Genomic DNA, 13,764 nt, shown 5'->3' on the forward strand with positions numbered 1-13,764 from the left:
GGTGTTCCTATTAAAATGGCCACCGAGCGTATTTTTTTCCACTTTTAATACTTAAGAATATGTGTCCCTGCCACAGAAGTGTAAAAAAACAACAAAAACAGCAGCAACATACAAACGATAGGCAAATCTTCATTGAAAAGCGATACTGTGGTACATGGAGTAATGTGATATTGCACTGTGCTGTCTTCATACTTTGAAATTTCAAACTCTTCCCACCCACCCTACACAGACGTAATTCACACACGAAGGTCATAATAAATGAAAGATATTGAAGTTGTCTCCACAGATGTCACGGGTGATTATGAGGCTTTCAAATCCACCAGAATCCAAGGTTTACAGAATACAGTAAGGAAAAAAAAAACAAAAAAAACATAGTGAACGGGCCAAAGGTATTACGCGAGAACAGAATATGGTCAGGTTAATGAAAATCAGACGAGTCCTCGTTTCCTAACGCTAGATTAATCTGCGATCTGAAGACCCGAGTCACCTCTGAATATGCTGCAGTCTAATCGTATTAAAGAGAAGGTCTTCTTATGATAAAACCATCATTACCGCATATGTTTTTAATACCTAACAGTACGCGCGGATTCAAAACGCAAATAAAATAACTGAATGGAAAACCCCAGTAAACTAAGAATAAAAAGAAGCGTTATATAATGTCACTCACAAACACACACATACATACTGTACATGAACACACACTCCCACTCTCATGCATGCATGCATGCATTCTTTGTCGCTTCCTGAGTGACACTGCTTTAAGTGCTTTGGTGCCCTCAGCACGTTGCTCTCTAAGAGGATGTCACTCCAGATCTCGTCTCGTGCCTCTTCTGTCTCACAAAGCTCTGCAGAGCCTCCCTAATTCTGTCAGATTGTGTTTCCACATCACTTTATGATGTGAGCGGCCATGACTTTTGTGCAAAACGAAAACCTCACGCGAGTGGATTTGGAAAATGACTATCTCTCTTGTACATGAGTTCGACAGCGGAATATCTGGACGTATTCACTGAATTGTGCAATTTTCCCCCATTCTGATGTTTGATTTGTTAACATTAACTGAAGCTCTCGGCTGAAGATTAAGTATGTGCATGATTTCATGCATTGTACTGCTGCAACATGATTGGCTGAGTGGATAATTGCATAAATAAGCAGACGCATAGAGACGGAGACTGTTCCCAGTTTAGGATATATACTATTAACTACTGTTACTATAGAAATGATAAAAGTATTAGAAAACGCACATTGATATAAACCTGTGATTTGAGTTTCAGCCAGGACTACTGTTAGAGCGCCTGTCATAGGAAATTACTCGACACCTTCTGACCAATCAGATTCAAGAATTCAACGGTGCTGTGGTATAATTTCTTTCTGCCTCAATTTACAATACAGGAGATTCGGATAAGTGGTGTCCTGTTGGAATGAAACAAACACGACACGTTAGTTTCATTTATTAATTAGCTCTGTGATCAGCATTGAGGTTCATTCTTCTTTAAATAAGACATTTAACAGGTCTTAAAGTGCACCTGTTATGGTTTTTCAAATATTATCTTTCATGTACGGTGTTATAGAGCTGTTCGTGAATGTAAAAACGTCTGCAAAGTTTCAAAAATCAAAGCGCACGACAAAACGGGGAGTTATTGACTCCCAAAAGAAGGAATCGATTCTGAACAGCTGAGACGAGTCGTTAGTGATTCCAGACTTTACTTCCTGTACTAACCTATGTAGATTTGTAACAAAAAGCCCCGCCTCTGGTTTTCATCGACCGCTCGCGGACAGACGGAGCCGAAACTCGTAGTGGGCGTTTCCTTTTTTAAACACGCTGACAACAGTAGACCAATCACAACAGACTGGGGCATGTGACCAATCAGAGCAGAGTATGCTCTCTGAAAGGAGGAGTTTAGAATGAATCCTTTAGAACGGATCATTTAACGAGTCGTTTATGACACTGGGGAAAAAAGGTAATGCTGCAATTCAAATTATGAGCACGTTAAAGTGTTTTTTTACCTTCGGATGCGTGTAAATCTATTGTATGAGACCTTTAAAACCGAATTAGGCACGTTTGAAAACCATGATAGGTGCGCTTTAAGCAAAGCATCTACACCTTAAGTGGGTTTAAATATAAATTTGTGACATGAAATGTCAGAGGGAGACGTTATTCTGGATGGACAGGAATGAGTGCACATGTTTAATCAGAGAAGTGTTTTCCTGATCATTTCTCTCCTTCAGGTGACATTCATTTGGCTGATTGGTTTGGCTTTTTGTCTCAATTAATTAAAAGCATGAGCACAGCACAACAAATTCGGCTGATTAAAATTGCGCAGCACGCATCATTTGTAACCTTCATCCTTCTTGCCTCTCTGATCAATAACAATAATATGATGCGTCTAGATAAACCTTCACCCTCAGCTGTCACTAAACTCGCATTTTCATGACCTCATTTCCACAAAACCTACAGCGCTGGACTAAGAACTTTTGCTATCACTGCAATGTCTATTTTCAGTAACAGCATCTACACACAGTGCACCATAGGTCCAATCAGAAGACGTTTCGTTTTTCAACGGTTTTATTTTAAATAAATAAATAGATAGATAGACATACCAAAAACACAGACCAAATCGCATGCACTTTTAGAAAAAGGTTACTGGATTATTAATGCTTCTAGCTTTCTTAACCTACTTAAAAATTAAACCCTCTTTTGCAGGGTTCTGCTACATAAAAGACAGTTCAAAGAAACAAGAAAAGAATTTAAAAAAGGAGGTATGAAAAAATAAAAAGGAAGGAAGCTTTAAAGCAACCGCCAGGTGCTTGGGGGGGGGGGGGGTTACATGCACAATTTGTTATCATTATTAATTACTGGGGGTGCACGGTGGCTTAGTGGTTAGCATGTTCGCCTCACACCTGCACAGTTGAGGGTCCGAATCCCGCCGCTGCCCTGTGTGTGTGGAGTTTGCATGTTCTCCCCGTGCTGCGGGGGGTTTCCTCCGGGTACTCCGGTTTCCTCCCCCAGTCCAAAGACATGCATGGTAGGCTGATTGGCATGTCCAAAGTGTCCGTAGTGTATGAATGGGTGTGTGAATGTGTATGTGATTGTGTCCTGCGATGGATTGGCACCCCGTTCAGGGTGTACCCCGCCTTGTGCCCGATGCTCCCTGGGATAGGCTCCAGGTTCCAGTAAGGGTAACCGGTACAGAAAATGAATGGATGGATGGATGGATTATTAATTACCGTATGTAAGTATGTAACATCTTTGTCCTGGAATAGAATGTTCATCTTGCACAAGTTTGTTCGGTGAAAAGAAAATAATGTGCATCTCAGTCCTATCATTCATAATATAGATATAATTTAGAAACCCCATCCATTTTCCATACCACTTATCCGACACAGGGTCGCAGGGGAGCTTAGAGCCTAACCCAGGGAACTCGGGGCACAAGGTGGGGGACACCCTGGACGGGGTGCCAACCCATCGCAGGGCACAATTGCACACTATGGACAATTTGGAAATGCTAATCAGGCAATATTGGGTAGGACTGGGGGAGGAAACTGGGGGACCTTGGGGAGGAAACCACAGGGAGAACATGCAAGCTCTGCACATGAGGAGGTGGAGGCAGGATTCAAACCCCAAACCACTAAGCCACCATGTCCCCCAATTTAACAATAACTAGACACAGCACACTCTACACTATGTGCTCCTTTAGACATTTTTTTAGGTAAAAAAAAAAAGAAGGAAAAAACAAACAAACAAACAAACAAACCCTTATAGAATTTGTAATGGATATAATGGGAAACGTGTTGGTTTTAATGGAAACCGTAATGGTCCCTGTGGGTCTCTACTGGTAATTTGTTGCCTTCTATTGGTGGCATGTTATGTCTAGTGGATACCATTAAGTACCAATAATGATCCTTAAAGGTTAGCTGATGGTCTGTAATGGGATTTGTAGTGGAAACTAGTGTTAAAGACGGTGTATGTGAAATGCCTTTCTTACCTGAGCTGGCTGCAGGTGTGAAGTTTTCGCCCTCTCATTACAGCCTCGGTGCGGCACGCGCCCAGCAGCGCCACACAGAGCAGCGCGAGCCAGTCCGCGCGCATGGCGGCGTCATCAAAGCGCGGGAAATGATCCGGCTTGTAAACAAGTGTTCAGCTGCAGTTATTGATTTAAAAAAACAAGAAAACAAAACTCATTCAAAGGGTACGCTTCCCTGCCGCAAGTGTTACAGTGCCATACTACACGTACGAGGAAATACCCCCCGCCCCAAACTCAGTCCGGATATTAATACCCCGGCTCGGTCCCAAACCGCTTCCGGTTCCCTATAGAAGTGCACAGACTAGGGGATGAATGAATGTACACAGTAGGCTCCCTGCGTCCAAAAGGGAGCCATTTGGGATCGAGCCCATGAATCACCTGTGTGTATTACTGCATATTATGTAATAATAGCACTACTTACAGGAGAGTTTTCAGTTCTCTGTCCAAAACAAACAAACAAACAAGAGAACCCATCACAGAAATTCGAATGGTTTCAAATACAAATACCATTACAAACCATTAGTTAACCATTAAAACCATTACGATTATTGGTAATTAATGTTATCCATTAGACATAATATGTCTCCAACAGAAATCAACAAGTTACCAATAGAGACCTACAATAGAGACCATTACAGTTTCTATTAGAATCAATACAATTCCCATTATACGAGTGTTTCTTTTTTCTCTCAGCAGAGTGTAAATATCATCCATCCATCTTCTACCGCTTACTCCTTTTCCGGGTCACGGGGAACCTGGAGCTTATGCCAGGGAGCCTGGGCACAATCACATACACACTCACACACCCATTCATACACTACGGACACTTTGGACACGCCAATCAGCCTACCATGCATGTGTTTGGACTGGGGGAGGAAACCAGAGTACCCGGAGGAAACCCCCGCAGCACGGGGAGAACATGCAAACTCCGCCCACACAGAGCCACGGTGGGAATCGAACCCCCGACCCTGGAGGTGTGAGGCGAACATGCTAACCACGTGCTAGCGCCCGAGTGTAAAATAAAATGTAAGTACTAACAAGTAGTAACACTTACAAACACTAACACTAACACTAACATACACGGTGTGGCCAAAAGTTTGTGGACACCTAACCGTCTCGCCCATATGTGCTTGCTCATTGAACATCCCATTCCGCAGGTTCAGTCCCTGTTATAATGCGCTCCACTCTTCTGGGAAGGATTTCCACTAGATTTTGGAGCGTGGCTGTGGGGATTTGTGTTCATTCAGCTACAAGTGCATTCGTGAGGTCAAGTGTTGTTCTAGTTCCTCCCAAAGGTGTTCAGTCGGGATGAGGTCAAGGTTCCCGAGATCTTCCACTCCACCCTTGGCAAACCACATCTTCATGGAGTTTGCTTTGTGCACAGGGGCATGCTGGGTCATGCTGGAGCATGGTTTGGGCTTCCTAGTCCTACAGCATACAAAGACATGCTGGATAATTGTGCAGTTCCAACTTTGTGGCAACAGTTTGAGGAAGAACCACATATCGGTGTGATGGTCAGGTGTCCACAAACATTTGTCAAATTAGCAATTTAACAGCCTACAGTAACCAAGTTCTGGGTATTAAATTCTGAAAACGAATCAGAAATCAGCTTTGCTAGCCAAACACAGCATACCTATGAATTTGACAAGGTTAGAGTAAATTCAGTTCAGTTCAAGTTTATTTTAATACAGCATCAATTTTATACTAGTCAGGGTTGCTATGTGACACTGGATGCAAGGTTGGAAAATTTACTTCAGATTGGATGCCAGTCCATCTCAATACAACACACACATTCACACAATCATTCACACCCAGGGGCAATTTAGTGCAGCGAATCTGCCTACCTGAAGGTTTTTTTGGGTGGAAACCAAAGGAAAACCTACAGGGAGCGCATGAGAAACTCCGCACAGACAGTAAGCCAAGTTCGATGTGGGGACCCTGGAGCTGTGAGGTGGCAATGCTACCCACTGTGCCACCATGCCACCCTCTCACAAAGCATTTTCACAGGAATCCGGATATAGATTTAGATCCTTAATGAGCAAGCCAGAGGCGAAATTCTGAGACGACACAAGGAAGAAACCTTGAGAGGATCCAGACTCAAAAGGTAACCCATGGCGGGACCAGCCTGTAGGAAGTTGAATTTTGTCAGCACTTCCTGAAAGATCATCCTCTGTCATTTCTGCTTGACAACATCTACAGTTAACTTTTTTTTTGTTTTTTTTTAATTCTGTGAAAATAATGATATATTCAGAAGAAAACATGCACTCATAAAAGTGACTTTATTTATTTATTTATTTATTTAAATATGAGGATGCCTATTGCAACACCATTATTGCAAACACATTACATTCATACATTAAATGCTTCAATTTTTTTTTTGTCAAAACACAGGTTTCAAAATTATTGGCACCTCTATAATAAATAAAAGCCTTTCCTGGAGAGAATAACAGCACTGGGATGCTTTTCCGCAGTGTCTAAAAAGGTCGAAGACACTCAGAAAAGGTTCTTGGAGCCTCCTCTAAGCAGAATATTTCAAACTCTTTTTCTACTCTTTCAGTCTACAACTTTGCAACGAGCTGCGATGGGTTTTCACACTATCCAGGGTGTCCCTGAGATCCAGGCTCCAGGCTCCCCGTGACCCTGTGTATGATAAGCGGTATGGAAAATGGATGGATGGATGGGTTTTCAATCTGGTTCCAACCTGGAGACCGCTTTACTTTAATCAGGGTCATGGTGGATCTGGAGCCAATCCTACTAACACTGGGCCCAAGGTGGGAGGATTCACCCTGGATGGAACAACATACAAAACTTCTTAAAGAATGTTTTTGTTTTGTTTTGTTATAAGAATTTTACATATTTTCTCCAATTGTCTGAGTAACAGTCTTTGGAATGATTGTGAGCTATTTTCTTCTTTTTAAATAATAATAAAAAAAAACGTTCCATTCTCTTGAATGGCACCAAAAATCTATGAGTTGACTCGACAGGACAGAATAAGCTCATTTGTGTCCATCTGGACTTATATTTTGATTTTTTTTTTTGGTGATTTTGTGAAAGCAGTAATACAAATTGTGGAACAACAAACTATCATCCTCGTTTTTGAAAACCTCTCCTTAATGCTTAAATCATTGTGGATCTGTGTGTAGAAGGGCTTATGGACATGTGTGTACTTTCTGGCTTTAACCCGTTGCCAGATGCTCTGTAGGTCACATGATCCTACAACCTCTTCCATGTAAGCATGCAAGTTATGTCATGTATGACCTGTGTGTAAACTGTAAGTGTTGGCAAATTGCTGTTGTGTAAGTGGAATAAACCACTTTGGGATTGTGCGATTATAGGAAAATAAACAATGTTGGGTTGCTAAGAGTGACTCTTTGCACCACCCTGTTATTAAATATCTTCCTATAACAGCATGCCTAGTCGTGTTTTATTCCCTAAATAAAAGGCGGAATGAACTAGAATGGTTATATGGCATAATTTGTCCACTTGTGCACATTTTCACTGTTTGGAGTAAGCAATTAGACACATAGGTTTGCAAAAAACGTATTTGAATATTCTTTTCTTCCTCATACGTTGACGTCATTTATACAGTTATTCTTTGTAAATCAAACACAACGCGCCCGTTATTTCTGTCCGCACTTTAGGTAATTGCATACGCATCGTTAGTAAATCAGGGCCCAAGTGACTACCATACTAACAAGAGTGTTTGCTGTGTTGTAGTATAGTGCACTCCAGTCCTGTATCCAAGACAGAAAGCGTTTTCTTTCCCTTATGCGTGGGGTTTATGACAAGTTTTTGCTATTGAATGATATTTCTCTGGACTGTTTCGTAATGCATAGGCGTTTTTGTCGTGTTATATCATGGCATTTATGTCCTTTTGTTTGTCTTGCAGGAGTTCTCTTCGCAAATGACTCTCGAGTGCTGCACTTGAGATCTTCTGCACTTTAGAAAACAAATCGATGCTTTATCTGTCTGCACGATGGCTAGTGTGTACATCCTCAGGCTACTGCAGTCTGTACAGCGCTCTGTAAAATCCTTTATTCCTTAATCTCTGCCTTGGCCTGACCTTAGTGTGTGTTACACCCAAGGCTAGACATAAACTCTGCACTGGAATTTAACATAACACAACACATTCAGAGTGTAGTCATAAATACTACTCTTTCATTTTTGCTTCTGTTTGTGCTTTTTTTTTTTTTTTTAATTATAATCTGCTGTAAATAATTGTCATTATAGTGGTATAGTAGTTCAGCAGGTAGCATTGCTGAATCACTGCTAAGGCATAGTCGGTTCAATCCCGACCTTGATAACTGTCTGTGTCTGCGTGGGTTTCCTCTGGGTTCACCAGTTTCCTCCGACCTCATGGATTGGCTATGCTAAATTACCTGCCGTGTCATCCAGCAGGGAGTTTTCACACCTCACACCCTGTGTCTTAGATCCAACACAACCCTGACCAGGATAACATAGTTCCTGAAGAGAAATGAATGATAATAATTGTTATTATTATCATATGTAATGTATTATTCTCAAAAAAAAAAAAAAAGTACCGTTACAGTGAACCATGTATTCAAGTTCAGTAATGTAGATTCTTATCATTTCAACTTCAAGCTTCATTGGTCTGCATCAGTGGTCTTTCATCACCTTTACCTACCTATACATGTCCATTAGATGGCACCATTTGACTGACAAGGCCAACTCTCCAAACAAGAACCTCTGGAAACTTCTAGCGTTTTATTTATTTAACTCTATTATTGTTTTAGATCTGGGGTTCTTAAACTTCTTGCAGTCAGAGACCTCTTTAGCTCTAAAGCAACCCCCTGGACCCACTCAGCACACATTCTACAGTCCACAAGTTGACATTACTCATATACAGACTTGTTTTTTCAGTTTTGAAGCGCTGGATTAAACCAATTTAATTCAAGTGTCCAATCAAATAAGTAGAAAAACAATAATAAAAAAAAAACAACAACAACAATAATCATAATAAAAATGGGTTGTGATTTCCACCTTAATCTTTAAAGATTTCCTGTTTGATAGTAAGCGAGCTAACGTTGTGCTAGCCACTGTGTTTAAATAATAAAATTAACCGTGTTTGATAGCAAGCGAGCTAACGTTGTGCTAGCCACTGTGTTTAAATAATAAAATTAACCGTGTTTGATAGCAAGCGAGCTAACGTTGTGCTAGCCACTGTGTTTAAATAATCAAATTAGCCGTGTTTGATAGCTAGCGAGCTAACGTTGTGCTAGCCACTGTGTTTAAATAATAAAATTAGCCGCGTTTGATAGCTAGCGAGCTAACGTTATGCTAACCGCTGTGTGTAAATAATATTAGCCGTGTTTGATAGTTAGCGAGCTAACGTTATGCTAGCTGCTGTGTGTAAATAATAAAATTAGCCATGTTTGATAGTAAGCGAGCTAGCATTCCTAATTTTATAATTATTTTTTTGAGTTTGTTTCTAAATGCAGTTTTTGTTTTAATTATTCCTAATGATGTGTTCTTTCTTAGTTCTCTGAGGACAATTTCCATTTGCATGATTTCATTGCTCTAGGGAACAATAGATGAAATGTGTGTCCCATTGATATAGTTTCTTGCCAGTTGTATAAGTGTTCTTGAGTTTTTCCAATAGTCAGTGATTCATTCTCATTAATAAAGTATTCAGAGGAAATTCTGGTTCGACTGTTTTCATTTATATCTGTGCATTTCTGTAAATTTGTTTCATTTTCTAGATTTGAATTATGAACAAACACAATATTGCGTGGTATCGTGATACTTCAGCTGGTATAGGATCGGAAGGTATGTTTCTGGTATCGTAACAAGCGTACTTGTGTTTAGCTGTGCCTTAACGTTGCAGTTTGAAACAATAAAAAGTGTTTCTATACCAGTAATAAATGATCTGTCTTTAAATACACTCTAGAAAACTGTGATTTTCAGTATTGATCACAGCTTCCTACTTTCTTCATTTCAAGTTTCTGCTTACATATTTCTGGCCCAGAAATTAGCTCCACCCCCAGCTCTGACACATTTCCTTAAAATAGCTATTTTTACAAGGCAGTTTCAAGACAGAAGGTGGTGCGGACTATGTTTTTAATTGCACGAATCACCTCTCAGGCAACAGAGGGTTATACATTTTACAAACCGCTCCTTTAAGCAGCAGTTATTGTCTTTACATTCTTTCTGAATCTCCTGTTTAGCTCTTCGTGTCTGAATGATCTCAGCAGCTCGGACGCTTTGTGATCGCATGACTCTCGCCAACGCTTTTGTGACCTTTCCCATCACTTTTTGCATTGCAACATTTTCCTCCAAGACAGATTGTGCCTCAGGTCTGTGCCTTGATTTGAACAAAATCGCATCCATATCCAAGAGATAAATTGTCGTAAATGTTCCGAAATATCATTTCCCCCTCATTCTTTCTCCTGCCTTTAAACACCCCCATCTGTCTCGCTTCCCCTACACAGAACTAATCTGGATTTGGTGGGTAGTTTTCGATGCTGAGCCAACCTCCATGTATTATATAACCTTTTATCTTCCCCCGTTTGTATCACTTTATTAGTGCTTAATCTGTGCTAAGCAGCTGTCAGCTGACTGACAGAACAGGGCTCACAGTTCAAACATCTATTTATATAGCTAATGCACAACTGCAGATCATCAACCATTGCTTAAGAGTGGCTTGCTATCAGTTGTCTTTAAAAATTGCAGAACAATTTGCTGCGAATAGATGAATAAAACTTTGTTCAATATGATGACAGAGATATTCTCCAGAGACAGAGAGAGATGTCTGATAGAATGGCTAGCTAAAAATCAGATGCTTCCCCTATTTTTAAACCATACTAAGAAAACGAGCCGCCTTTAATTACGTACGATATAAGCTCTTTGCTCATTTTAATACTTGTTTAAAACTATTACTTGGCCAGGCAAAGAAAACTGTTAGGAGAAAAAAAAAAAAAAAAAAACACAGCTGATATTGTACAGCTATCCTGTTAGAGATTTTCTCAGTTTTTGTTCCAAGGCACTATAGGATCATCCTGAGCAGAGATATTGAGGTTAGACGTCTCAAATGGTAACGTGAAGCACCAAATACGAAGCAAAATATAATGACTTATTTATGGCCATTCACTTTAATGGTTAAGTCCTTTCTGAGGTTAAAATATGCAGGGGAAACACTAACGTGGAGTAACTCCATAATTACCATAACAACTGCCGTAAACAATGTACCAAAAGCTGCACTTCTTTTCATTTATTCTGATTTAAAAAGTCTGTAAAAGCTCAAATTGTCTACCTTAGATAATAATAAATCATTTGCGTTTTTTTTTTTTCTTTCTTCTCTTGTTTTTTTTTTTTTCTTATTCCACCTACTGATTTAGTATTCAGTCGTGCTTCAGTCAATACTACCTCTGGCTGCCAAGAGACTATTCCCATTCTGAAAACACTGAACCTTCTTCGAGTCCTTTGAGTGCAATATAATATTTGTATGTATGAGGGATTAACTCTCCTCAGAATGCAGTCTCAAACACGGATTACTGGCTTACACACATGCATAAGATCTCTGTCTGAGAAAGCAAGATCCTCAGAGGATTTAGAAAATCTCATCAAATAACAAACACCTCGGTTCTCTGACACATCGAAGAAAGAAATGTCAAGCAAAGGTTGAGGTTATGCTAGGGAGTTTTGTTCAGTTTAGCAATTAAAGGTCACTGTACAATAATGAGGTAAAAAATGAAAAAAGATAGATAGAGAGAGAGATATATATATATATTTATCCAGTGTGACCCCTTGTTGGTACTGCTGTAATGGTTTTTATTTACATGATACACAGTCATCTTTTAGCGCAGGGGTCATTCATTGGAGGACCGTGGACCAGATTCTGCAAAGTATTCAAAGTGTGCTGAATTGAGTACTTGAAAAATACTATAGCAGAGCTGTTAAACATATGATAGTCATAAGGGCCATTTTCTGTACCACTTATCCTACACAGGGTCACGAGGGAACCTGGAGCCTATCCCAGGGAACACGGGGCACACCGGGGGGACACCCTGGACGCGGTGCCGATCCATCGCTGGGCACAATCACACACCCATTCACACACTATGGACAATTCGGAAATGCCAATCAGCATCCAGTGCATGTCTTTGGAATGGGGGAGGACACCAGAGTACCCGGGGGAAACCTCCAAAGCATGGGGAGAACATGCAAACTCTAAACAAATTATAATCACTTGTCTTATTGATTTGATGGCCAATAACTAATCCTTAACAGTTAAGCATTAAAATGTAACTGTTGTCACCACTCACTTCCAGTGTGGAAGAGTTGTTTTGGTTTAAGATTTAATATTTTGGTTAAAAAGTCTACCGGGAAATAACCCCAAATGAATCAACACCACACTCTCACACCTGCCTCATGAGTCCTTACATTTCCCAAACTCACCGAAGGAGCTCCAGACCCCAAAATAACTCAGCCCTGTATGGCTTAGCCAATCTCCTGACTTGAAAACCATTGAAAATTTATGAAGTTTTGAAATTGCAAGACCATCAGCGGGATCCTTGTAACCTTGCTGAATTGAAGATTTTTTTGTTGCAAAGAATAAGGGCCAAAATTGGACAACAATGCACCCAAAAAGCTTATTAGTATTTCTTACCGTAGATGTCTTGAAGCTTTACTTGCCAGCACTCGCTTTGCAACCAAAGTACTAATGCTGTTAATGAATACTTTTTTTTCCACCCCCCCATCAATTTTTTTTTAAACATATCATTGTTTATGCTTATGAATACATATCTTTATGTTCATATTTTTATTATTAGAGCAAAGATGTTACATGTGTAGATATTATTTGTGGAACTATGCAATCAGCTGCAGTCCAGGAAACTTAAATGTCGGTCAGTTCAACCAAAAGAGAAGTAAAACCTTTATTTAGAACTGTTTAAAAAACAAAACAAAAAAAACAAAACCCAGACAAATGCTTACAGAGACATCATGGAAAGATACTCATTACACAATCTCATGCATTTAACTAATCACTGTAGTTAAGTCAACCTTTGGAAATATCGAAAAATCTAATTTATCTAGAAATAAAAAAGAAGTATACATTCATTATATATATGTATATATATATATTTTTTTGCAGTAAGGGGGAGTGTGCTGGCTAACCAGGCAGAAGACACGCCCTGGGCAGTATGGGCTAAAACTGCTCTGTTGACCTGAATGAACATCTTGTTGTACAGGTGAGTTACATACACATACTCAGATTCGGGCAGACAGTCGTTTAATTTCAGAGACAAAAGTAACTTTTTTTAACTGCTGGATGTTATTTAAAAATCTTCAATTAGGTTCAATTAGTTCAAGTTTGCTGTATAAGCTTGGAGTCAGCAGTGAAAGTTTTATGTATATGTATTTGCAAACAAAATCAATGAGAACATATATTATAATTAAAGTAGACCACAATTTATGTCTTTTCAATGGAAAACAAATGAATACATCCTCTTGTGTCATGGTAATAATTCGGTCTATAATTGACAACCTACGCAATGTCATCAAAAACTTACTCACGCACTAGATCCAGGGGCTTCTTCAACTTGTTGCAGTCAGACTCCGTCTGAACATAATCCATCTATTCAAATATTTAGCTTATTAGGTGAATGTGCACAACAGTATTGTGGCTATTTGTTTCAGCAGTAGAGCTTTATTTTTTTTTTAATTTCTGAAATTTCTGCTACCAGAACACAAGTTGGTCCAAGTTGACGTTATTTATAGGCTT

Source organism: Ictalurus furcatus, chromosome 2 (genome assembly GCF_023375685.1).
Source record: "Ictalurus furcatus strain D&B chromosome 2, Billie_1.0, whole genome shotgun sequence".
NCBI lineage: Eukaryota > Metazoa > Chordata > Actinopteri > Siluriformes > Ictaluridae > Ictalurus > Ictalurus furcatus.